The sequence below is a fragment of the Bos mutus genome, chromosome 23 (genome assembly GCF_027580195.1).
Source record: "Bos mutus isolate GX-2022 chromosome 23, NWIPB_WYAK_1.1, whole genome shotgun sequence".
In the NCBI taxonomy this organism is placed as follows: domain Eukaryota; kingdom Metazoa; phylum Chordata; class Mammalia; order Artiodactyla; family Bovidae; genus Bos; species Bos mutus.
Genome location: NC_091639.1, coordinates 19368105 through 19395994, shown reverse-complemented (window position 1 = coordinate 19395994; position 27890 = coordinate 19368105). Strand labels below are relative to the sequence as shown.

The following is a 27890-nucleotide window of genomic DNA, read 5'->3' as shown; positions in this document are numbered from 1 at the left end:
TCAGAAAACTAAGTTATGATGGGGCATTTGTACACACTATAGCCATCTCTGTCATAGCCAGGTCTTACAATAAAGCCAAGTATATGCTCAACTGCTGATAAATATCTGTAAGGAAAATGAAGATTCCATTAAGAAAACAGATATATCAGCATGGATATACAGAGCTACTAACAGAGAGGAATAGCAAAAATTAGTTTGACTATAATTATGATATATATACACACACACACATACATACACATTAACGAAAAATAAGCTAGCTTTAAAATTGGGCAGAAAAAGACCTGCCAAACAATTCAGACTTCCTCTACGATTCTTTTTCTTTAAATTGAAGTATAGTTGATTTATAAGGCTGTGTTAGCTTCAGGTGTACAGCAAATTGATTGTAATAGATATGTTCTTTTTCAGATTCTTTTCCATTATAGGTTATTATAAGACATTGAATATAGTTCCCTGTGCTATACAATAGGGCCTTGTTTCCTTCTATATAGTAGTGTGACTCCTCAAGGATTCTTTATTTCTTTTACCTACAATATTTCTCCCAATGTTCAAGTGTGTGAACCACTATCATTAGAAAAAGATCAACTAAGAAGAAAACACAGAATAACTGAACACACAATTTAAAAATCTCATTGGACTCAATGTACTATCTTTTCCACTTCTTGTTTCCCTGGGACTCGCTTTAGCAAAATTCATCCTGCGCTTTACATCCTTTGGTTTCTCATGCTCATTCCAAGGAGTGAAAGAAATCATTGAGAGGCAAGAAATCAGAAGGACTTGGCCAACCTGCAGATAAATGAGCCCTAAAACATATTTATTTGAAAGTTCAAAACATCTTTAAAATATACTACTTCTGGTTTCTCCCAAATAACCTTAAAAAACAAACAAACAAAAAGAGCTGTTTTCCCTGGGTAACGACCTAAAAACCTTAGAAATGTGAGCACTGTTGGTGCACACAAGCAAGTCTTTGTCCTCAACTCTCTGCTCAACTGCTAACTCGTTTCCTGGTCCAGGAACCCAGCCCCTCATCCCCAAGCTACACCGCTCACCCTGCCTTTTCGATTCTAAACATCATCCATCCAGATGGGTCTCAGCCAAGCACCCTCACCACAGCTTCCTTCTATCCACTATCTCTCTCTGCAGCCTTGGAGACTCAAGAGCACACTGATACTAAAAACACAAAATGATCAAAGAAGCAACTTGACCAAGGAGAGAAAAGTCCCAGGGAAACAAGCTAGGCCACCCGAACTGGGCCTGTGGGCAAGCGGGGCAGGGGGCCAGGCAATTCCTGTCCCGGCAGGAAGGCCATCCCCCAGGTGGGCTACAGGCTGCACAGAAGGGTGGGAGGAGAGAAGGACCCCTCTCTCTCCCTCTGGGCAAATATTCAGGTCACTCCTTTCGTAAATTTAAGGACAGTGTGTTTCCTCTCCTATTAACCATTCCCACACTTAGGGAATAACTCCATTCATTAGGAGAAAAAGAAAAATTATTTTGCAGCTGAAAATGCAGGAGGCAAGCCCAGCTCACACACAGTCTTTTGCAGGGTTCTCACAGGTCCAATTTGAGAGGAGGGTTTCTTTGCCATCCTCACAGACTGTGCTTCACTGAAGGAAACAGGAGCAATTAAATGAAAGCTCTTGGCAACTCAGAACAGGAAACAAGGATTTCTTCTCCTCCCCACTCATTCCCCTCCTTTGACTTTTTTTTTTTTTTTTTTTTTTTTTAACGGAGTCATGCAAAGGAAATTTCAGGCACAGGCACGAACAGAGGTGGGACATAACAGAATTCTGCCAGCTGTTTCCTTAAATAATGCAAATCCCTTACCACCTGGCAACACTTCAAACAACTATCTTCAGTAATTTCTTAGGGAAAAGATAAGTTATTTGAATATCCCAATAAGAAGACTGAATGACCATCCCCTCTCATGAAAGTAAACTCTGAAACATTTCCACATCAGAATATTAATTTTCCAAGCAAGAATGTATCCTCAAATAAAAAGACTTATCACACATTAGAGGAAAAAAAAAATGTTTGGAATTAAAATTCCACATGTATTATGGGTGTGGTCCTCAATTTATGTTTTTATATTCATGAAATTTTGTCTTTTTAAAAGCATATGTTTTGCAATCATCCTGGCTATTTTCCCAGGAGGAAAAATAAAATTGGTGGAATAAGAGAAAGAATGCCTAAAATTTGGAAATCATCTTTGGGATCTTAACGACTGATGGTTTCTTGTCTTTGGGATATATACTCTCATAGTAAAGTAGTTGAGCAGTCAAATAAAATTTCAGCAGGTTTATTACAAACCAGAGGCCCAGTCCTTGGTGAGGCTGCTGGAAAGGGCATCCTTGGTGCCTTGAAATTTATTCGGGCTCATCCAAAATGAAAGGGCGTGGGACAAGGTGTAGAGAGGATGGGTCAGAAAAAGGTTTTCGCCCTTCACCTTGACAAAACGTCTTCCAATTTTTTAAGTGTGTAACTTACAACGTATTTAATCATTAATAACTAGATTTTAAGTCCTATGGGCATGGGATCATTTTGCTGTTGTTGCTGTTATTGGCTTCCACAGGACACAGCACGTGGTTAGGCACACGGTGTATATACCATGGATGTTCAAATCAGTCATGCTGACCAAGGGATATACAATGCACCGGGAGTTTGATGGGCGCCTAAAGCCTCCTGGAAGAAAACCAGTGACTGGGAAACAAGGGTGGGTGGGAAGGCAAGGCCTTCAGAATCACCTCGGAGTGATTTTGCATACTACACATCCCCTGCCCCTCTGAGATTCTGACAAATCCGTATGGGTTTAGCCTCTTCTGGCCCCCTTGCACCCCACCACAGCCCCACTGGAGAAACGCTGCCCAAGTGTCCTTGGTTTCTGAGGGAGGTGTCTCATCTCAGGTGGCAGGGGGCTGACGGCTAAAGATCTACAGCTTCACTGTATAACCTTGGCATCTCCTTCAGGATAGGAGGAGGGGCTGTCACCTGAATCTGATGCGTGGAGGTGGGGACCTTCACCTAACATCCTCCTTTTCAGTTCCACATCCTCTAGCCACTGCTGCCAAACTGAGAGCTTCCAAATCCTGGGTCTGAGCTCTGTGGGGCCAACTGGCTCATTTCTCATTGGTGGCCCTCTTTGAGACCTTCAAGTCCAATGCCTCTACTTGATCAAGTCAGGGACCCCTCCCGCTCCTTCCTAAAACCTGCTGATGGCTCTTATCCGCTCTGGTCTCTTCTCCTAGTCTCCCACCTTCTTAGGGCCTCTCTCTCTTATTCCTTTGCTTTCTCATTTTAGAAGTGTTTTGGAAGGACTCAAGATATTCATGTGCTCAATCCACCATGCTTTACCAGGAGTCCTTGTGATTGCTTCTTTACTTCTATGTCTCCACTGCCAGATTTGAAAATCCAAAAGAAGAAGGACCATACAAACCTCACTTACGATATACCCCTAGAAACTAGTACATACAAATATCCAGTAGATGTTTTAATATTTTTGAATAAATGAATAATGCTAAAAGCACAGAGACTTCCCAAGTGGTTAAGACTCCTTGCTTCCAATGCAGGGGACTTGGGTTCGATCCCTGATTGGGGAACTAAGATCTGACATGTCATGCGACATAGCCAAAAATTCTTTTAAATAAATTTTTTAAAAAAGCATAGAGATCACAGAACTTTAAGCTTTCAAAGGATCTTCAGGTTTTTAGGTTATCCTCTTTTCTAGCTCTGTATCTTTCCACCTTCAAGTAAGATCATATTTAGACTTCCAGATGAATAACCTTATTCCCTTTTCAATAATCCCTACTCTTCCACACTTCTCTATGACCTAGACAGCAGAGTACATTTTACATTACAATTCACTATACACTCACACGTAGCTGACAAAAATTACTTTTACACAATATTTACCCTTCCCACAAGGGATGCTCTCTGATATCTTCTACTCTATTTAGTTTAGCTCTTAAAAGCTCTAGCCATGATTCACTAAACCGATTTCACAATCTACTCATGGGGCACGACCTACAGTTTGAAAACCATTTTTAATCATACTTTCAGGTCTCAGCTTGGAACATCGTATCCTCAGGGGAAGCTTTCCCTGGCTCCCACAATTATCTGACCCCTCTGTGATGTAACAGATATGTGGAATGGGAAGGAGATTTAGGGGATCTAAGAGAACTGAACACTTGTGTTCATGCAAAATCTTGTACACACATGTTCATAGCAGCATATACGTAAAAAGCATAAACAACCCAAATGTCCATAATGGATGAGTGGTTAATCAAAATGTGGTATATCCAGACAATGGGCTAGTATTCAGCCATAAAAATGAAGTGCTGACAAGCTACAGCTGGGATGAACCTTGAAAACATTGTTAAAGGAAGTAAACCACACATGAAATGTCATGTGTATCCTTTTATGTGAAATATCCTGAAGAGGCTAACCTACAGAGACAGAAAGTAGATTAGTGGTTGCCAGGGGCTGAGGGCGATGGGAGGATTGGGGTGAGAGCTAAAAGGAATTGGGTTTCTTTTGCAGGTAACAGACTTTTAGAGTCTGAAACTGTAGGTCAATTTTAGATTGATGGTGGTGATAGATGCTCAGTTCTGTGAATACACTAATAAACCACTGAGTTACATGCGCTTTCCTAGTGGCTCAGACAGTAAAGAATCTGTTTGCAATGCAGGAGACCTGGGTCCGATTCCTGGGTCAGGAAGGTTCCCTAGAGAAGGAAATGGCTACCCACTCCAGTATTCTTGCCTGAAAAATTCCATGGACAGAGGAACCTGGCGAGTTAGTCTTGGGATCACAAAGAGTCAGACATGGCTGAGCCACCAACACTGAGTTACATACTTCAAATGGGTGCATCTCATTGTATATGGATTATATTTTTAACAAAGCAGCTAAAAAATAACAAAGGTCTAGGGGGAACCCTGGAAAGTGGCCTATACTGCAAGAGGCAGGGGAGCATCTATCTCCCTTACATTTAATCCCTGGCTTTTGTCACAAAGCCAGATGCATGGCAGAGGTTCCGTGACTATTTAGTGAATTAAATAATTGACTCCATGATGAGGCCTGGGTGGGCTTTCTCCTCAGGCAGACACTTCTACCTCAGGTCAGCCTGAGGTTAAAACCCAAAAGAGAAAATGGGCTTTGCTTTTATTAAATAATCTTCCATCTTCACTAACAAAATAACCTAGATTCCAATATCCTTGATTACAAACTGAAGGGTTTTTTACTCTTCTACTGTTCTAAAAAGAAAAGGTTGGCCAACAGTACAACAGTCTGCCCCCCACCCCTAGCACCCCACCTAAAATCAGCCTAATAACAGCTTTCTCAGCCACACTGAGAAAGGATCATTGAAAACCATGCTGCTCAAAGCTATGTCATGCTCTGCAGTGGACTACGACCTCAAACTGCTGATGTTAAGCTTAATTCCTATAAAATTATAGTTTGGCTCAGCTACAGAAGGCAGTTAATCACCAAGAGACCAGAAATAAAGGCTCAAGGAAACTAAAGTCATGAAAGCAGTGTTTTGTGCTACTGCTATTTTTTTAACTGCTACTTTTGATAAAAATATATGTTCAATATGGAGTTTTTAATCTACACAGTCTTTTTTTTTAGCCTGAGCATAACTGCAGAGCTACTTCATTGAAGGTCTTATCAGTGTCTGAAAAACAACATCCACAGTCACCTACCATGACAACACAAGCTTGCTATAAATACGTGGATAACATTCTGACCCAAGAGGTGAAAATTCTGCTTGCCTATTAAAAATAAAACCAATAACCACACACACACACAAAAATCCTTCACCCATCCCCATCTCTAAAAAAGTCTTTAAACTCCCAGTTTACATGCCTACAGAGTGGCCAAAGAAAAAGCCATCTAAACAAAATAAGAACTAATACGACCTAGACTAACCCTAAATAATATTCTTTCCCACACTATTTCAGCTCCCAATGGAAGCTGTTCCCCAATACCTATTACTCCCATTTCTGTTTTATCACCTTCTTTCACATTTATGTTAATACCAGGAATACTTCCCATTCTGCAACCAAGAGAACTTTAATATCAAATCTTAACTTTGGCAAAATAAAACTCAAAAGTAACTCCCATGTGTTTCTTACAAACTTATCTCTTTTTCAAAATATTTTAGAGGATGTTGCACATCTAATCAACATAGCAACAATTATTGCAATATCAAGCGCCAAAACAGTGGCCATCAATAGAAAAATGCAGCTCAGGTCAAGCAATATCTACTGAAATGCAAAACACAGGTACCCAAACAAATGAAATTCAATTAGGACACTCCATGACAGAAATACATGACGTGTTAACATATACACTCTGTTCAATTTTCTAATTTAAAGTTTCAAATGACTAATATTTGAGAATACTTCTTACAAACACAGGTACTATTGCCCACTTTTAAAATCACCAGGACACTATAGAAGAGAATTTGCTGGTTCCTCAAAGTCAAACATAGAATTATCATACTATGCAGCAATTTTACTCCTAGATATATACTCAAAAGAACCAAAAGCAGGGGCTAGTACATTAATGTTCACAACATTATTCACAACGGCCAAAAGGTGGAAACAACCCAAGTGACCAGTGACAGATGAATGGATAAATAAAATGTGGAACATCCATACAATGAAATACTGCTGCTGCTAACTCGTGTCAGTCGTGTCCGACTCTGTGCGACCCCATAGACGGCAGCCTACTAGGCTCCGCCGTCCCTGGGATTCTCCAGCCAAGAACACTGGAGTGGGTTGCCATTTCCTTCTCCAATGCATGAAAGTGAAAAGTGAAAGTGAAGTTACTCAGTCACGTCTAACTCAGTGACCCCATGGACTGCAGCCCACCAGTACTCAGCCATAGAAAAAAATGATGCTCCAGTACATGCTACAATGTGCTTGACCCTTGAAAACATTATGCTCCATGAAATAAGTCAGACACTAAAGGAAAAATACTGTACAATTCTACTTATAGGAGGTACCTAAATGGGTAAATTCATAGACACAGGAAGTAGAATGATGGTTTCCAGGTGCAGAGAAAAAAGAAATGAGGCATTATTGTTCACTACAGTTTCTGTTTGGGATGATGAAAAATTTCAGAAAATGGATAGTGGTGATGGTTAGATTGTGAATATGGTTCATGCCACTGAATTTTACACTGAAAATGGTTAAAGTGGTAAGTTTCATGTGATGTATTTTTAACCTTTTTTTTTAATTTTTTAATGATTGAGGCATATAGTGACTCAACAGACATGTCACCAGTGGTAGAGACAGACACGAGCATCCCTTTCCCATCCCAGGGGCCAGTAACCTACACGAGGCTACATAGTCACACAGGAGGACGATGGTCTCCAAGTTCTCATGAGAGAAATGTTGTGTGGCTTTGTTTTGTGTGCTCCCTGTTCAGCAGCTGGTACTACCCAAAAAAAAAAAAAAAAAAGAACACTTTAAAATACAAAATTATTAACAGCCCCCACTGCATACAACTCACTAGATAAAACTTAAGAGTCCAAAGTTGAGACTGAGGGCACCAGCACTGAGAGAACACGTCGTATGATGGAACCACTAACTGCCTCGTCAACCTGCCACTTGTTTTAACTACTCAGCAAAGTCAATGTCGGCTGATGTGCAATGATAACGCTTAGAGCAAAGTGCCAGAGCTCACCGTGGGGAGTTGGAGGAGCATGGTGCGGGGGGTGACTGGTGAATCATTTTACCTTTTGAAAAGCAAAGAAATGAGGGCTCTGAAAGGAGAAAACTCTTCATGCATTATTAACTAAATGAACTGGGCCCTCTTCTCCTAAAATACTAAAAGCTCTACTTTCCACTTACTCTCACAATACTCCCGGAAGAAGGCTTTTCTGTCCCCACATATTAACTGAAACAGCAGAGCTAAGGATGTTTACTTTTTAAAAAAATGTTTATTTACTTATTTTTTATTGACTGGCTGTGCCGGGCTCCGTCGCAGCGTGGGCTTTTCTCTACTTGGGGCGTGCAGGCTTCTCACCACAGTGGCTTCTCCGTTGCAGAACACAGGCCCTAGGACACGAGAGCTTCAGTAGTTGAGGTTCCCAGGCTCTAGAGCTCTGGCTCAGTAGTTGTGGCACACAAGCTTAGTTGCTCCTCAGCACGTGGGATCTTCCTGGCCCAGGGATCAAACCCGTGTCTCCTGCACTGGCAGGCAGATTCCTTACCACTGAGCCACCAGGGACCTTAAGGATGGTTCTAAAGCATGAGCATGAACCCTCAGGTCTCCCAAGTCCCCACACCATGAGACTGGCTCTGTTAGTGCCCCACACCCTTCCCCAACTAGACAGATACCTAGTGTCCCTGTTTTCTTGCCACAATAACAGCAGGGGGAGAATTCTGCTCAGAAGATACAGAAGTGCCAGAATCTAACCCTGCTAAACATGTTCAACAAAGCTTCTCCCACCTCTAATGGAACTCAAAGCCTCAAACGCGCCACAAGCCAAAGAACCAGACTTCCCAACGGGATTTTAACCTCAAAGTAATACAGGGTATTCAATCCGAAAACATGATGCCAATCTCTCCTGGCAGGGTGCAACTCAAGGGTTCCTGGCAACTGCTTTGTCCTGGCCTCACTAATAGAAGTTTTCAGTTTTTCACAGTAAAATTACAATCTTTAATAAGCTCTACTTAACATAAATGATAAGTGAGGAGTGAAAACTCTGAATCCTGGAATCTTAGATCAAAGGACACATTTGTCTACTTGAATGTCCTTTAGGAGATCCCAGTTATGAGGTCAAGCAATCAGCACTTGAACTAGTCCAGTTCCAAGAAACTCAATCCTCCACTGGCCACACAAGTCAGCAAACAGCTCTGACTGTTAGGGAGATTTTTTGAGTTTCAAGACTATCCTCAGGCCCTAGTCGTTTTTATCCATTGCCCCTAGTTCTGGACTAACAATAAACCTATGCCCTCTTCTCTGCGACGGCCCCTCTGCGCTACAGAGAAGGACGCCCTCATAATAAAAACTGCACACAGTCAGTGAGACTAATGTAAGGGAGCTTTCCCTGCCCCATTTCTCAAAATTTGTTTTAAAGTGGAGTATTCTGAAATTACCCTAAACATTTATAATAAGCGGTTAATATCTGACCTGACTTCTCTTCCTCAAATCAAACCCAACTGAGAAGATTCCTGAAACATGTGTTTCTTCTTTAACTCAATCCCCAAGGCACTGTCTCCTTCCTTCCAAATATAGCTCCTTTACCCACAGATGGCAACCAATAATTTGGTAAATGAAACATTTTAAAATCTTCCTAAAAAGTAGGATGGATGAATGTGTCTTGACAATTTTTTTCCCCAACTGGCTAATTTGTAAAGAATCAGAAGTAGACACGACAACAGTCCAAACGGATATGCAAATTCTAATATATAGGTCCTTTGTGTAAAAGATAAAACATTGAAATAAGTTGTCAGCCTTGCTGAGTTCCTTGGAACACTGGTGCCCTAGGACATGTTATTTGGTGCTTCATGAAATACACAGTGTACATTAAGTAAGAATGCTAATGGTTCTGAGAATAGAGAGAAAAGAAATCTGTTTAGGTTTGGGGAACACAGGGTCAAAGTACTTAGGCAGCAGCACTTCACTATTCATATCTTATTCGTATCTTGGGAACAGGATTTGTTCTCCAATTTAGGAAACAGGCTTGGAGCTACACAAGGTTTATAGGCTAAGAACGGTTGTTAGTAGAACCAGTAGGAAATGAGATGCTTTCTTGGCTTTTCCAACAACTGTAGGTGAACTTTCAGATGACAGTTTTACTTGTTTAAAAATAACAAAATCGCACACTATAATTTCATTACACAAAAGCAATGAAGTGTCATCTCTGAAAGCCTAAGAAAAGAAATCCTTTCCGGCATCAACAACTCTCACAGTGGAAAGAAAGACTATCCTTCCAGGCAAAGGAGGAGCCAGTAACCAGCAAAAAGTTGAAAGTACATCCAATTTCTCTCCCATGTAATTGATGAAACCAAGCCTTCACAAACAGGAAATAAATCACTCTCTCTGACATGATGTGCAGGAACAGAAACAAAAGAATGACTCATTTGCACAAAGGTTCACATTCCTAAGACAGCAGCAGAGCAGGGAGACAGGACCACCTTTCTTTTGGAACCACCTTTCTTTTGAAGCATCGCATAACCTCCCAGGTTAGGAACTGGGCATAATGGCAAGTAGAGCTCAAGTGACTGAGGCAGGGAGCACTCCATGACTTTCCTGACTGCACTAATCATTCTGATAGAAGCAGAGTCCAGTCCCAGTGTCTGCAGCTGACCATTGCCCCACCCCACCACATTGCTGGATCACTGTTATTAATCCCTGCATCCCACACAAAGCCAAATTAAAGATGCACTACATCAGATAAGGCTACTGATTAAAGAAACTTACCAGGTCCCTGAGAAAACTAGTCTGGACTTGAAATTTGTGCTCCAGGCCTGGGTCCTGTGTGGGTGTGGGTGTGGGTGGGTGAGATAGTCGCTCAGTCATGTCCAATTCTTTGCAGCTGTAGCCCACCAGGCTCCTCTGTCCATGGGATTCTCCAGGCAAGAAGACTGGAGTGGGTTGCCATTCCCTTCTCCAGGGGATCTTCCTGACCTAGGGATCGAACCCAGGTCTCTTGGATTGCAGGCAGATTCTTTACCATCTGAGCCACCAGGGAAGCCCTTAACACAAACCGAGTCCCTGAGAAAACCAGGTGGGGCTTGAGAGCTATGCTCCAGGCCTGGGTCCTTTACTAAGCGACTCTTCTGTCCACCATGAACAGATCACTACTAGAGGTAGAGGAGCTTGATACTCAAGTACAATATGGAAAGAGCCCTAGGCTCTGGAGCAGTTGACAATCTCCTCAAGGATACTAATTTGAGAATAAGAGAATCCTGATTATGTTCTTGGTCAGGCCCCAAATGTTTTAAGCCGGACTTGAAAACAAGCACTGGCCTACATTCCCAGAATCTATTACCCTAAGGGAACTCAGCCAACCTTCCGACAACAATGTAAAATATTCTGTCTCTCCACTCACTCCCTTTCAGAGGGATTTGTGTGAAAAAATCCAATTGATGTGCTACATGAAGGTACTTGTATTCTTTCCCCGGTTTTAATGGGAAAGAGAGGGAGGAAGAGACGACTGTGGAGATGAGGGAGACATTAAAACTATACAGGGGCGATGCCAATAGTTCAAACTGGAAAAATTTCTGTAGGCCCACTGGATTTTTAGAAAACTATTCACAAGATTCATTTCAGCCTTCTGCTGCCTGTATTTCCATTATGTGTGTTTTTTAAGGGTCTAACTCTTAGCATATCCCTCAAAAGAGATGGTACCGAGATACCTTCACAGGAAATGCTAAGAGGAAACATTGCTGGAGTCAACGCAATAGATCCTTGGAATGACTATAGAGAGTTGGCATCTTTGCTCCACCCTAAGGAAGTGAAAACCAGGCCTGAGGTTTCCTGAAATATTCTCCAGGCAGGTTTCTTTGGGGCAAGTCAAGATAACATGCTGAACCAGACAGCTTCCATCACTCATTCTTTCCTGTAAGGTTAACCTCAACTGCCTACTGGGATCCCAAACAGAGAGTGTTTTAAAACAGGTGGGGGCCACCTGGGTGCTCCTGAGGCATAGCCAGGCTGAATCTCTGCTTCAGGGAAGCAGCAGGCCATGAAGCCGGTCTTCTAATCCAAGTATGGATTTGCTGGGCTCGTCCAGGTGGCAAAGAAGAGACATAAATTGAAACTGCCTCAGCAAATGATGATCTACCATGAGGATACATAGAGAGGCCAGAAAGACTGGAAACCCCAACTGTAGCTGCCCAGTTGGATCTCATAGAAAACTAAGAAATACTCTTCCAAGATACAATCAATAGTTTGATTCCCTCTACTCAGCTTTTGGAATCGCCCTCCGAAAGCAGCTGTCCAGAGCTCTGTCAGCCTCTTCCTGCTCCTATTCTTGCCACAGCTGGTGTATTGACAGCCTCTTCACACTCCACGGCTTCTACTTCTACAGGGCTTTCTTCTCTGCCTCATGCCTTCTGCTCCTTCTGTTTTTGCTTCTCTCCACGCCTCAGACTCCCAAGGGGAAGAATCTCTGTCCATTACAGATCAGTCCTCTTGGGCGGAGCTGAGAGATATAGACAGTTGTTCGACCTACAGAGGATTGCCTTGGCAGTCACAGCCACCCCTGGTTCAGGGATGCTGAGGAAAAGAAACCCTGGAAAGGCAGCTGTGGACATGACGAGCTCTCAGAGGGCACCAATATGACCAACAGAGATCTAGCATGACCTGCCTAGTAAAAGACATTCTCCTAACGTGATTTCAAAGTTCTTAATATGGTGGAGTATGACTTATTTCTCAGTAGGGCATAGTCTACAGGTATCTTAGTTGGAGCTTACTTGAGACATCTCAGTAACATCTCAGTGTTGCTCAGATTTCAGTGCGCCTCTGAATCACCTGAAACCCTTGTTACAGCAGACTGCCGGGCCCGCTCCCAGAGTCTGATTCAGTGGCTCTAGATGGGACACCCATGAATCTGCATTTCTAAAAAGCTCCCAGGTGGTGCTAAAGCTGCCATTCTCAGGACCACATACTGAGAACCAGTGGCCAAACCAACGGTTTTAAGATTAGGTATCTTAAAAGAAGACAAAGCTCTGTTTGGTGCCATCTGTTCTTTCTGTTGTATACAGATATAGGGATCTAAATACTTCAAAAATAAATACCTAAAAATAAGTGTTTTAAATAAATACTTATTTTTAAAGTATTTTTAAATCCACTCGTGTATGGATTTTTAGAGCTGTACTATAGAACTGTGAATTTTCAGACCTCAATATAACTTTCTAAGCTAAGTATGATAATGTATGCATTTGCCCTCTGTCACGTGGAGACCGGCTGATCTAAACCAGTGGTTCTCAGCTGAGGGCATTTCTGCCACCCAGAGAATACCTGAGAATATCTGGAGACACTTGAAACTGTCATAACCGGGAGAAGGGAAGGAGCTGCTGGCATCCAGTGAGTAAACAAAGAATGCTGGTAAAAACCCTGTAACACAAAGGGAGCCCCCACAACAAAGAATTATCGGGTCCCAAATGTCAGGAACAGTGCTGAGCCTGAGAAACACTGATCTAAAGGTTATTCAGAAAGTTGAGAATCCAGCATGGCCTGGAGGACTGAGTCTCAAGCACGCCCAGGCGTCCTCAAGTGTGGAAAAGCAGAACTACAGAAGCCCATGAACCCCAATAAAGCCCCTCACATCCAACAAAAGCCATCAGAACCAAAACCCAAGAGGAAGGAATCTGAGTGAGGCACCAAGAACAGGTGGCAAGGCCCACAGCAGCCCCACAGGGATGAACGGGGCTAGGGAGAGGCGGGGGCAACAACTGACCTTTGGGCTTTTTTGAGATCTAACTTGGAAGTGAAAGAAAGATTTGAGTATACTTCTGGACACATTCAGATCCACAGGGAAAAGAAGGCCAAAATGGTATCCACAGAAAATGTACAGTCCTGTCTTCAGAGACATATATCTCAACAATGCACACACCTAAATCCTTTCTGAAAGTTTTTCTTTCAAAATCCATGTACCCTCTTTAAGAGCAGCAGAGTGAAAAAAATCCTAAAGCCATTTGTGGGGACAGCCAATATGGGTTTAAAGGGCTCTGAGCAGAAGAAACATCAAAACAGGTATCTTGCACAAAGCCAGGAAAAGAGGCAAAGTAGAATACTTTGTTGGGGAAATTTATATAAAATATACCCAAGTCATCTATGACTGTGGATATAGAACCAGGTTCTCAGATCAGAACACTTAGCATGGTGTACTGTAGCAGCCTTCTCAATAGCAATCAGAGCTAAGCCTTCTTGAGGACTTGCTCTATGCCAGTCACTATTTGAAATATTATATATGGAATGTTTCATTTAAGTTGCAAAACAAGTCTCAAGGTAGGTTCTCTTATTACACCCATTCTATAGATCGGAAAGCGAAGCACAGACTTCAGTTAAATGACTTACCCATCATTAGACAGTAGAGACAGTAGTTTTAGGATTCTAACCCAGGCAGATTAATCCCCTAACACTGAGGAAGTTGCTAACAGAGTGGGAAGTATAAAATGCCTGCGAAGGTATTTAAAAAGAAAAAGCCATCCCTGAATTTTAGGCTAACTACTCCACAAGCTCTCCAGAATATGAAGATAAGGAGCCCTTCTCTGGTGGATAGAGAAACCAGCTATTCCCGGAGAACAAGAGCCAGCCAAAAGGGACACGGCAGGAAGGCTTCCTGAACACACAGCGTCGCTGACAACACTTGTTCAGTCCACCAACAACCCGCACACTGTCAGTATAAAGACAGATGCAGAGACTTAACTCTCACAAGTGGGAGGACCCTTAAACTCCAAGTGACAAAGTGCTAATAGCCTCCCCTTTGCTCCAAGTGCTTTGTTAACTAGCAACACAGGACAGGAAAGGACTGGACCAACTTCTTGCATCCAGTACTTGTGAAGAAAGAGAAATATTAAATAATGAACCAAGATAACACACCATGTTCCTCACAAAGACCACTTGGAGGAGTATAAAATGATGGAGGATTAAGGGCTATTTGAACTTCAAGAGTTTTTTCTAGAGAGGCAAACTTGAAAAGGCAACAGCTCCCAGAACTTCACAGTTTATTCAGCAAAGATGAATTTTGAGGGGATAAAAGTTCTGATAAGGAGCGGGATGCCCAGGAGATTTAAATGGAAACAGCCACACAAAGAAGCCAAGTGCCAAATGAACTACAGCCTTTCTCTGCAGGCTGGTTTTGATTTCCATCAGCACAAGCAGTACCTGTGATTCAGTGAACTAAGTTGAACAAAAAGTTTCCCCAGACTGCAACATTTTTGCTACTCCAAGGACACAGGCAAAGAGCAGAAACTGGCCAGTGGCAACTTAAAAGAAAAAGAGCTGAGATTTTCTGAGTACCAAATTGATTTGTCCAAGAACCAAAAATGCTTCTCTCCAGGTCTTCATTCCATTCTCATGCCTATGGGGAATGGTCCAATCATCTTTTGGTTGCTAGTAAGAACTGATTTCAGACAGATGAATTCAGCAAACAGAAAATGCCCCCGGTTAGCACCTAACCATTGATGGAGGAGCCTGGTGGGCTGCAGTCCATGGGGTCGCTAAGAGTCGGACACGATTGAGCGACTTCACTTTCACTTTTCACTTTCATGCATTGGAGAAGGAAATGGCAACCCACTCCAGTGTTCTTGCCTGGAGAATCCCAGAGATGGGGGAGCCTGGTGGGCTGCTATCTATGGGGTCGCACAGAGTCAGACACGACTGAAGCAACTTAGCAGCAGCAGCAACACCTAACCAACCAGCCGGGACGTCACTAGCCATACTGTAGCTCAGATTCCACAGGAGTGTTGCTGGGCCCCTTAGGACCAGAAGTCAGGGATCAAACTGCAGAGAAGTGGTCTTAAAAGAGACTTTGCAAAACTTTACTAACATTATTATTAACTCTTATTAACTTTCAGAACTCTGATTTTGTTTTGTTTTTCCCTTGTCTGTTTCACACTGGGACCAAGCATGTAACTCTGAAAATGGAAGGGGTCCTATGTGCTTGTTTTCTGAGAAGCAAATAAGGAGGTCCCTGAGGACCCTCTTCCCACCTGCCCGTCTTGGAAGGAAAGACAACCACAGGCAACGCGGCACCCAAGGGCAGCACTGAAACGAAAGAAACGCAGGCTGAATGCTGAACGCTGGAAGGACTCATCTGAGAAGATGGGGCTCCAGGAGGAGCTGCTCAGTGAGGGAGAGCCCACAGGTCCTGGTGACCTGGACATGCCCCCTCAGGGGTGGGGAGATACAGACAGCGTGAGGAAGTAGAAGAGAAGCAAGAGCTACTCTACAGGTGCCGGGGCTGGGTGGGGGGAGGATCATGCCACTTAAGAGATGGATGTTAGCTACAGAATATTCGATATTCGTTGGAAGGACTGATGCTGAAGCTGAAACCCCAATACTCTGGCCACCTGATGCGAACATCTGACTCTTTTGAAAAGACCCTGATGCTGGGAAAGATTGAAGGCAGGAGGAGACAGAGGATGACAGAGGACAACAGAGGATGAGATGGCTGAGTGGCATCACCGACTCAATGGACATAAGTCTGAGTAAACTCCGGGAGTTGGCGATGGACACGGAGGCCTGGCGTGCTGCAGTCCCCGGGGATGCAGAGAGTCAGACACAACTAAGTGAATGAACTGAATGAACTGTTAGCTACAGAGGAAAAGTCAACTGCCTTCAAAACTGTCCCAGAGAAAAAGCCACGTCCACTTTCCTTATGATACTAAAATACCTTCTAAGACACCAGACTTATTGGCTTACCTGAATATTGGCTTAGGGTTCTTCTTGGCTGTATTACATTCAATGAAAGTGAGCCTTATTAGTTGCAAACCTGCTCAACTACCATTAATCAGAGCACTTGAGGACTCAAGAAAGTCTTGAAACCAGGGCAAAGATCAAGGATCTAAATTGTACAACAGTTTCACACTGAGCCGGGGTTCAGCCAAGAAAAAGTTGTGGCTGGCTCGGCAGGGTCCGACAAGTCTGACAAGTCAGGGTCCACCAAGACCTGGGACTCCAGAACCCCATGTGCCACCACCATCAAACACCAGAGCCCAGGGCCTCCGTGCCCGCAAACATATTGCAGCAGGAGAGAAAGCATCAGGCAGACCTAAAAGGGCCCTAAACTGCAAGGAAAAGTCTGCCTCAGAAGCCCTTGCCCAAGAAATACAAGGACCTAAAAAAAGGAGAACCAGCCACTCTGCTAAGCAAACCTTTCTAAAGACAATAAAACTAATGAGGTGGGGGAATTATTCTCTATTGAGACTTCCTGAATAACAATCAGGTGAAAAATAAACACATCCTTTAAAAAGTCTGTCAGCCAGCAATTCCACTGCCAGGAATTTATCCAAGAAAAATAAATGTGAGGATATACACATTTATAAGGCAAAATACTGGAAGCAACCTAACTAGCTCATAATTAGTGTTAGCTAACTATGGGCTAATGGAGTGCCAGGCAGAAATTTAAAACAGAAATATGTATTATTGTCATGGAAAGTTTTGACCACAAAAAGTAAAATTTTAAAGTGCATTACAAAATAGGATTTATGATTCCGATTTTTAAAATAGATCATATAGTTTATGTATGTTAGCATATAAAAGTATGGAAAATACTGATTTTTTTCCAATGATTACATGTAAATTGATAGGACTAGTGACGCTTCAATTTTCCTTTCCTATTTTACAACTTGTTAGTAAAGCAAATAGCATAGATACTTTCAACATTTTAAAAACAACGAGAAAACTTTCATTTGGCCAAAGCAACGTGCCACTGGTATTCTTGCCTTGGCCAGCTGCACCCAGATCAGTGCTTCCTACAGGGTCTGAAGAACAGATTCTTGATGCCACACACCACATGGCCCCCTTCAAGAGGCACAATCCACAAAAGGCCACTGAAGGCTCTGAGAAAGGTTAATTCAGGTTAACAGTGTATGCCCAACATCTGTGATCCACAAATTTTAAAAAGTTTAAAAGGCTCACTGATAAAGTAGGATGAGGCTAGACCAAGGCGATCTGAACAGTGAAACATCTGAAAGCAACATTCTCCAAGGATTAAGATTTGCAGGAAGTGAGAATATTTCACCTGAGGACTAAAAGACCAAGGAAAAACATGGTATGTCTTCAAAGTCCTGACCCACACTCATGTAGGAGGGAACAAAACTGTCCTGTGATGTTCCAGTCAACCACACTAGAATGAATTCAGAGAAGTTATTGAGAAGCAGATTCCAGCCCAAATTCAGAAAGGGCCTTCTGAGTCTCTTGCTTTTCCCATCACAAGATAATGAAGCAAAAGGTGGATACCCAGCTATCAGGGATGCTCCAGAGGCAACTTCTCATAGGCCAGGGTGCTTGGTTAGATGGCTACCAGGAGCCCTCTAGCCCCAAGATCCTCTGGGGCCAGATCTGAACAAACACCCCAAGGTCAGCTTAAGCCAGTCTGTCCACACCAGATTGTCTCCTGTGCCCCTAAAGCCCAGGATCAGTAGGAATCGACACACATCTGCCTCCTTAGTGGGAACTTGGCACAGTCATCTCAGACCCTTGCCACAGACTGGAGATTCTCTCAGTATAGTTCAGTTGCTCAGTCATGTCCGACTCTTTGCGACCCCATGGACTGCAGTACACCAGGCTTCCCTGTCCATCACCAGCTCCCAGAGTTTACTCAAACTCACGTCCACTGAGTCGGTGATGCCATCCAACTATCTCATCCTCTGTCGTCCCCTTCTCCTCCCGCCTTCAATCATTCAGTACAGTTCCAGGCATTTGTATATCCCTGCTTCTACCTCTAACAGCACTTGCTGCGCACTTAGCATGTCTAAGGAGTCTAAGAGAGCTGCTGCCCAATGTGCATCAAAAGATAATGTTTTCAGAAAAGAAAAATGCTCTCCCAAAACCAAGGTGAGGGAAAGGAACAGTGGGTGAAAGTAACACGGTTTTATTCTCTCACACACACACACTCCATCCTTCTTTCCTTTTTATTTTACCCCTCTTTTCTCAAAGAGTTGAGGAAAGTGATATTTTGAGTGAGAGAGAGAGTCTGTGTGTGTGTACTGGGGCACAGGAACAAAGATTCAGACAACAATAGGCCCCATGTATCCCAATCCAAATCCTTGTATTCTGTTAAAACACAGCAAGCTTTTTATCAAAGGGGAGGATGAGGAGAAAGAAAAGTTCTATCCTTCAGATTTTAGTTGCATTTTCAATTTAACAACAGATATTAACAGTGCTTCTGATGAAATGAAACAAAGTTGCTACAGTAACCTTTCACTAAAGCCCGTTTTATTTTCTGTTTCACAACCAAGAAAAAAGGAGTTCTCCCAATTCACTGCATATGCTGGTTAGATTTCCGGGCTCCTCCTTGTCCACAGTGCCCCCCTTCACAAGACTCCAATACTGCCTCTCCTCCCTTCCCTCTCCCCTCCGGCAGGGTGGACCTAAACGCCCTTTCCCAGGGTGCCTAAATCCCAGAGGCTGCAAGACAGTATCTTTTTAAGAAAGAATGAAAAGTTACACCAGGCTGATGTATGTTCAACAGCTTCTTGCCCACGGTCATTTGACTCATCTAACTCAACTACAAAAGAAACTGGGGCAGATGCAGATGAGAAAAGTAGAAAGTAAACGCAGCTCAGGTAACAAGTTCAAGTTGGCCAGAACTACCTCCTGGAAACACATGCCCAGAGCCAGAGCCTGCCTCCAACCCCCTGCCCAGAGATCAATGGGAGCCCCAGCTCTGACTAGGGATAAATTCCAAAGCACTCAAATACACATTCTCTGATTTTGAGTTTCCCAGAAGTTTTACCAGGACCCTTGGCAACCATGTGCATTCTCTGATACCCACTCCTGACGATCATTGCAATGCTGTTGCCATCTTCTAAAGCTCCATTTTCTAGAGGCATGTAACTTCACCCAGGTGCTTTGAAAACTACCTGTGCACTGAATTGTAAGTGATCCTTAAAAGCTGAGACTCCTAAGAGTTCCACAAAGAGAACTGTTCAAATTACCCAACAACTGGTACAAGAGCTTCCTGCAGAGGGAAGTAAACTTGGGGGCCTAGAACAATGATTTTCCAACAGCATTTCTTCAGGAGCCACTGCAATCTACAAACATCTGACATGAATTTCATTCTTACAGCTGCTAGGAGGAAAACACAAACACGTGACTTGACACTATACCACATTTAACTTATTAGCAATCAACCATGAGGTAAAGTTTGCTGTTAGGATATTCCACTTTTGTGCAGCACTCAGGATAAATGTGGCACTTAGGTAAAGAACCCATCTGCCAATGCAGCAGACATAAGAGACTCAAGTTTGATCCATGGGTCGGGAAGATACCCTACAGGAGGGCATGGCAACACACTCCAGTATTCTTGCCTGCTGAATTCCAGACAAAGGAGCCTGGCAGGCTACAGTCCATGGGGTTGCAAATAGATATGACTGATTAAAACTTTCCAAATTGTCAGGATAAAGCACCCCCATCTCTATCTATTTGGAAAGCATCCTGAGATTGCAAAAGTTACCTGTTATAAAAACTGTGATATTTGTACTACTTAACAGGTAAATAGGGACACTCTATACTAAGCAGCCAAAACATAATTTAATCTCCCCTCTATTTCTGACATATGTTCATCAAAACAGCCTCATGAAAAATTAAAAAAAAAAAAAACACCCTCATGGAAATCACTGAATGAGTTTATTTTGGATTTATTTGGATTTTGTTAGTTTATTTGGATTTATTTGGATTTTAAATAATAAACTTGCAAAACGTAAACTCCTAAAATAGCATTATTTTACTGGCCCATGATAAAATATGTGCTTTTAAATGGTACAACTGTTTTTTGTTTTTTGTTTTTAAGTCTGGAAAGGTTAGTATCACCTGAACATGGCTACAAAACAAAAATTCCAGTGTGAGTATTTGTCTGAGAAGTGACTACACCCTGGGTCATGCTGCTGAATCAGGTGTTAGGAGATGGGGGAATTAGGGAAATATTAAACAGACTAGTCATGCAAAGTGAGTATGGCCTCATGTAGAAGAGCAATGCTTTCTGTATCAGAGACTGAAGTTTTCATTAATTCATGCTTAGATGGGCCGGATGCTTACAAAACTCTTAGGTGAGCTTTATTCTCTTTTTCATGCATTTTTAAAAATAAGCAGGTGTGAGTGGAGCTTATATTTTAATGAAAGACAGCACAGCCATCAAGACCTTTTAACGACATCCCAAATAATGTCCTTTTACTTTTCCTCATTTTAAAAGTCAACTTACAGTTATTCCAATCAAGCCTAAGAGGTTCCAAAGTTATAAATAAATAGCCCAACAAGAGAAAATACATTAAAGAGCTTCCAGGTTAACTTTTCGAGACTAAATAAGTGAACAGCCAATGAAGTGTTTTCAAGGAACAAGTGAATAACACAATTAGTTTCATGGCATTTCCTCAACCTGCTCAGTCTACTAAGAAAGGAAGTCCTGCTTCTGTCCCCATTTAAGAGGGATGTGGTAAAATAAGGGATTGGCAAAGATGATCAAACCCAAATCCCAAAGTGAAACAGGAAAAACAAAGCGGAGACCAGGAGTGGGCCTTCCACACACTTCAGAGGCATGGTTCTAGAGAGAGGCGCACACTGCTGTCCCCTAGGCGAGCAACAGCAGAAAAAGGGTGGGAAAAGGGTGTAAGAGACCTTGCTTCCCCCAACAATACCAAATCTCTAGATCATACATCCATTGCCGATAGGACTACGCAATGATATAACCATGCTGGAAAATGAAAAACAACAGCTTCTTCTAAAATGAGACAGGCAATTCCTATACAAACCCACAATTATGCTTTCTGGCATTTCAAAGGGAGAAACGGAGACTTATTTTCACACCAAAGTCTGCAAACAAATGTTTATATCAGTTTTATTCCTAACAGCCCCAAACTGGAAATAGCCTACAACTCTGTCAGGGGGTGAACAGTGGGTAAACAAGCCGTGGTATGTCCATACCACAGACTACTCCTCAGAAACAAGAGCGGAAAAGGTGCAATGGACACACACAACTTGGCTCAATGTCCAGGCAATTAAGTAGAAGCAAAAAGAGCCAGTCCCCAAACGGCACATATATTGCGTGATTATACTTATGGGACACTTTAGAACTGACAAGATTACGGAGATAGAAGACAGATTCTGGCTACCAGCAGGCAGAGCAATGACGAGTCTGAGGTTGTGGACCTGAAAGGCAACATGAGGCATCTCTAAGGTGATGGAAATGTTCCGAATTTTCCAGTATCACTGTCAACAACCCGTGTCATGTCCCAGAATTTTGCAAGACAGAGGAGACTGGATAATGGATACAGAGGATCTCTCTCCATTCGCTCAGTCGTGTCCGACTCTTTGTGACCCCATGGACTGTAGCCTACCAGGCTCCTCCCTCCATGGGATTCTCCAGGCAAGAGTACTGGAGTGGGTTACCGTTTCCTTCTCCAAGGGATCTTCCTGACCCAGGGATCAAACCTGGGTCTCCCGCATTGTAGGCAGATGCTTTAACCTCTGAGCCACCAAGGAAGCCCATTACTTCCTATGCATGCAAGTCTACAGTTACCTAAAACTGCAACGTTTAATGTATAAGAATGAAATTCCACTTTTAAAAGTCCAGGTACTAGAAAAATTGTGTGGAGATTCAATTAGCAGATGGGAGGAAAAGGCTGGCCATCTAACACAGAATCACTTCCTAATAACACCCTCTAAAGACAAGACAGGAAAGTATCACAGAAACAGATGGCACAGTGCCAGTGTGGCCTGCAGCAGACCTGCCCAGCCCTTTATTAAAGTCCAGGCCGAAGAATGTCCCGTAGGAGGACACTCCAAATGACGGAGAGCCTGTTCTAGCCTGTTCCATGTTCACTTTAACTGTTCCATCCCAGTTTCCCAAACTATGGTCAGTAGGGTTTCTGGCCATGTAAGTTTGAGAACGACAGTATATTCCATCTCATTCTGAGAAATCCACTATGCACATGAGTGTACCAAAGTCTCTGAGTCAAAGTCGTGCAGTAAAGACACTGGTTGATCTTTGTTTAATGTTTGATTGCCAAACTTGTTTGGCCATAAAACACCCTCCCCTGAATATCCTACCATTTCTGATTTCATTGGACCAGCACACACCTTAAGAATTTCAGGTTTCATCAGTTGCCTTCCATCTTGCTTTCAAGTAACACAAACAACTGGGCATTGAAATCATCTGTGCCACTGGGAAAAGAGAATGCAGAATCCTTTGGTTCCTTCTGCTTTCTCATTTGTTGATCATGTTCTGCTGCTGCTAAGTCACTTCAGTCGTGTCCGACTCTGTGCGACCCCATAGACGGCAGCCCACCAGGCTCCCCCGTCCCTGGGATTCTCCAGGCAAGAACACTGGAGTGGGTTGCCATTTCCTTCTCCAATGCATGAAAGTGAAAAGTGGAAGGGAAGTCGCTCAGTCATGTCCGACTCTTAGCAACCCCAGGGACTGCAGCCCACCAGGCTCCTCCGTCCATGTGATTTTCCAGGCAAGAGTACTGGAGTGGGTTAGGCAGTGTTAAAACCCATCCCAGTTAATCAACAAAGAAACCATTTACAGAGCACAGACTGGGCTCCCTGTGCTACACAGCAACTTCTCACCTAACACAACTTTGTTTTTAAAGAAAAAAGTAATATTTAAATTAAAAAATAGAAAAAAAAAACTGTTTACAAATAGATACTTTTATAAGGCCTGTTTCATCAGAGAAAGGAAGCGAGGCTGAACAGTGTGGCTGGGCTATGGTGTGAACCAGGCAGGATTCAAGGCCCAAGGCCTTAACCGCTGGGCCCTATGGCCTCCTGAGGGAGGGGAGGATAAAGTTTACGTGGTGGTCATTAGGAACAGGTGGTAGGAAGAGACCTGTTTAAACAATCCCAATTTTCACCTGATCCCGACTGCAAGAAAAAGAATTCGCTTTAGGCTGGGCCATTTTCCACCCCATACCCCTTGCTCCCACTGTACTTAATATGTCTCTAACATGCCAAGCTCTCTCTGGCTTCCAAGCATATTCTGCTTTCTTTGTCTAGAACACGTCTCTACTCTGTTCCCTTAGTAACTCTTGTTCATCCATTGGGTGGTAGCTTACATTTGCCTTCCTTCTGCAAGTCTTCCCTGACCCTCTGGGTCAGGGGTTCCTCCCGTGTGCTTTCAGTCATCCTGCTCACAGCACATCTCAAAGCATTGCCTGTCGAGATGTCTACCTCCCCAACTAGACCCTGGGCTCTGAATCCCATGAAGTCAGAGTCGACGTCCATCTTGGACATACCATGTATCTGGCTCATGCTCAGCAAGTGTGGAACCAAGCAATGAATAATGTATCAACCAACCAAATCCATACAGGGAGCTCTAATCCTTCTAAAGTCCAAGTCTTTGTGAAAGTTCGCAACCACCGAACAACAAGCTGAAGGATTGTTTTGTTTGAGTTTTTTAGTATAATGGTGAAATGGTAAGACAGGCCTGGGTTCAACTCCCGACTCTGTCATTCATTAGCAGGATGACCTGAAACAAGTTCTTTAGCTTTTCCAGATCTCAGTTTCTGCAAATGCACATGTAAGGAGGGCCCACCTCAGAGGGCTACTGCAGGAGCAAATAAAGCAATGCATAATTAAGTGTTCAACAGAACATGTTATACAAATGTTCGTTATCATGACCATGAGAAGATGAAAATAAACTCTCTATGAAAAATGGAAGCTGGAAATAGCATAGAGTCTCTAAATGTAAAAACAAGGAACCAAGTCACTCTCAGCTTTACAGGAAGGAAGGGCACTAGGGAAAGAAATGAGAAATAAAAATCAAGAAATGCTGAGTCAAGCCAATTCAAATATGCCCTATTTTATGGGACTGACAGCCAAAAGAAAGTCAGAAATACAAATTATAAGGGGATTCCCCCAATGTTTTAAGTAATTGAATTTCTCTAAATTCAGAAAATCAACAACTTAAGGTGAATTTGTAGACCATCTTGCTCACACCTGAAGCTTGTCAAACCTTGAATATTTCAATTAACAATTCTTGCCCCTGCAAGTAAGGAATAGCTAAAACAAGTTTACCCTAAGCTACTAGAAACTGCTTAGATTCCAGATTTGGGGAGATAAATGTTTAAATTCAAATACATTCGTAATTTGATTACAACCTTAATCAACTCCAGCTAAAGATGAACTCCCCCCAAAAAAAAAAATCTTAACAGTAAGTACCAATCATAACTAATTTTTAAGGGTGCTAACATTATTTTATTTGATGTTTAAACTTGTCTTTGCAAATTTTACTCATGACATGGGTTTCTTATGCTGATGAATAGTGTCCATACCAACTAGCACTACATACCAGGTTAGACTGTTGCAGGAAACACGACCTGATATTTGAATAGTAAAAAGGTGAACCCATCTTGTGCAGTAAACATGTAAAACAAGTGGCAGGAACAAAATTTCTTCTCTCCACCCTACCACTGCCGAAACATACCTGTACCCTCCGGCTACACAATATTAAGTAAAACACACCTTAAGGAAATTTACCCTTTATCAAAACTGAAGCAGAATGATGATACCAATCACTTCTGCTATTGATAACCATAATTATACAGTCTGGGTAAACACGTTTCGTTGCAGGGCAAAAGTCACTCCATCAAGTTTTTCCATTTAAATTTCTCTGCCATCCTGACTTGTACACAGAGAGAAGTCATCCATCAATAAATAGCATAATCCTTCCATCCATAGGAGAAGGCAGTCAGATGTTTTAAAGAGATTCTTAAGACAGCTGCCATGAGAAAGATATTTCAAATTCTGTGGCAACTTCAAATGAAGAAACAGAATATTAAAAATATTCTTTTAATGACACATGCTTGAGGTTTTAAAATACTCCAGAAGGGGGAAGGGGGAAATTGGCAGGAGATAAAACAATATTCTTGAAATACTGAAAACTGTTGAAGCTGGATGAAAAGGATACAAAGTTTAATATACTATTCTCTACTTTTACATATGTTTGACAATTTCTAATGATAAAAAGATAAATAAGAGTAAACAAACTATTCTCTCTAACAAAAACACAAGCCAGGTGTATTTACCTAAGCTTAAGGTTTGCCACAATTTCAACACAGAAACCATTAAAACTACACAGAAGACTTTTCACCTCCCTAAAGGTACGACTCAGGCGCTGACAACTCCCTAACAATCCTGTGTTCAACAGGCTGATCCCTCAAGCCCCCAAGCAACTCCTCTCCCAAGTTGGAGGGAGCCCCCCAAGTTCCATCAACACCAGCAGACATACTAAATACCTAAGACACCAGACTGGTGGTACTCACATATTGGCTAAGGGTTAATCTTAGCTACATTTCATGCAATGAAAGTGCCATGGGCCTTAGCAGTTGCAAATCTGCTCAACTACCGTTTACCAGAGCCCTCAAGGACTCAAAGAAAGCACTGAAGACAGGGCAAAGATCAAGCTGGCACTGTGCTCCCCAAACCAATGGATCCGGATATTGGATGGATATGGATATAACATTTGAGAAAATTTAATAATTAAACTGACATGAGATGAATTTTTTTAAAACTCCTTCAAAGTCCTCACAAACAGGATCAGATACTCAGCCACAGCAAAAGTAAAAAGCAAGCTCCCTTTAACATCCAACTTTCAACAAACAACCTGAAAATGGTCTCTAGGAGACGACCGAGAGGAGGGTGACTTACAACTTTAAGAAAGACAATACATTTTAAAACTTCAGTCCCTAAAATTTAACTTTCAGTGGGCAAATATTCCAGCTCACCTAGGAGAAAATGGGCATCAGAACGTTTGAAGAAAATATAAAATACAGAACAAGCACTGCATGAAAATTAGGCAATCAAAACAATAGAGGGAAAAACATTTTCACTTCCAGACTTTAAAAAAGTTAATACTTACCAGCACTCTGTTTTCAACTTTGTCTCCCTTCACTTCCAGCTTTACTTTCTTCTTCAATGCAATCTTTATCTTTCTGCCAAGAACATCCTTTATGCTTTCTGAAAGAAAGGAATAGCTTCATTAGATTCTTTTAATAAGAGAAAAGCATTGGCGAGGATAGAGCATTTGAAGGAGCATTTTTTTTTTTTTTTTTTTCTTTTTTGCTTATTTTAACAAGCTTGGTACTAATCAATCACCAAGTATTTAATGAACGCTTACTTTATGCCTTGGACTGTGTGCTCAGATGCTGAGGCAAATATAAAAGCATATGATACAATACCAGTCCATGCAAGCAAGGCATGACATAACCTTGCTGGGCAAAGAGGATACTCACACACCAGGGAGATAAAGAAGAGCAATGCCAGGTAGTAGCATAGAGCACTATATTGTGAGTAGACCGTAAGCACAAGAATTCATTGACTCTTTTGCCTGGTTATCTGCAGCCCCCTGCTTGAAAAGCTGAATGGCAGCAGGACCTCCCATGAGTACCCCCAAAGTGAACAGGTCCCAAATCAAAGTCAGTTTGATTTGATTTTTCCTGCTCCTCTTCCGGCCCTTCATGAAGCTAGAAATCTTCTTTATCTCCAATTCCGTTCTCTCAGGGGCTTCCCAGGTGCAGTGGTAAAGAATCCGCCTGCCAATGCAGGAGACACAAGCAACATGGGTTCAGTTCCTAGGTCGGGAATATCACCACTGAGCACGCACACCGTTCTCTCAGGGAGCCAGTCACCTACTCTCCCAGGGCCACCTCCGAAACAGTTCCTGAGCACTGCTCTTCACTCTGTATTCAGGGCCTCAGCATCTCTCACCGAGACTAGCCCGACACCTCTAACCGATCAGCCCCCAGAACCAAAGTGGCCCTTCCAAAGCCACAGATCTAATCTTGTCCCTCGTGCTGTGTGACTATGACTCACAGTCATTTTTGGATGAATCCAAACCTTCCAGCACGCCACGAAAGGCCTTTCACATTTTTCCAGCTTAACTTCTCAGCACACACTTTCCCTTTTCTCCTCCTGGTTAGATTCTGCAAAGCACAGCAAATTTCTTTGTAACCCCATCACTCTGAGCTGTCTATTATAATGATTTTCATTTATTCATACATTCAACAAACATACCTAGTGCGCCAACTACTCTGCTAAGTGCTGGACTAGAGATGACCCCTGCCTTGCACAGGTGCTTACAATCTAGTGGAGGGCAGGGATCAATGTCACTTGACGAATGTGCAACCACTACCATGAGATCGTGGACAAGATGACACACAAAGGTTTCAGAGAGTAGGGGACCCCCGACCTGGATCTTGAAGAAGTAGGAAACA

At 42.6% G+C, this 27890-nt stretch overlaps 1 protein-coding gene across 1 annotated transcript in view; it reads right to left on the bottom strand.

Moving 5' to 3' along the window:
- Positions 1-27613, bottom strand: part of CARMIL1 (capping protein regulator and myosin 1 linker 1) — a 303970-nt gene extending 276357 nt beyond the window's left edge. The window contains 2 exon segments of the mRNA XM_070360729.1: positions 26537-26634; positions 27490-27613. The gene's annotated coding sequence lies outside the window, so the exon portion shown is untranslated.
- Between the last annotated feature and the right edge of the window lie 277 nt (positions 27614-27890).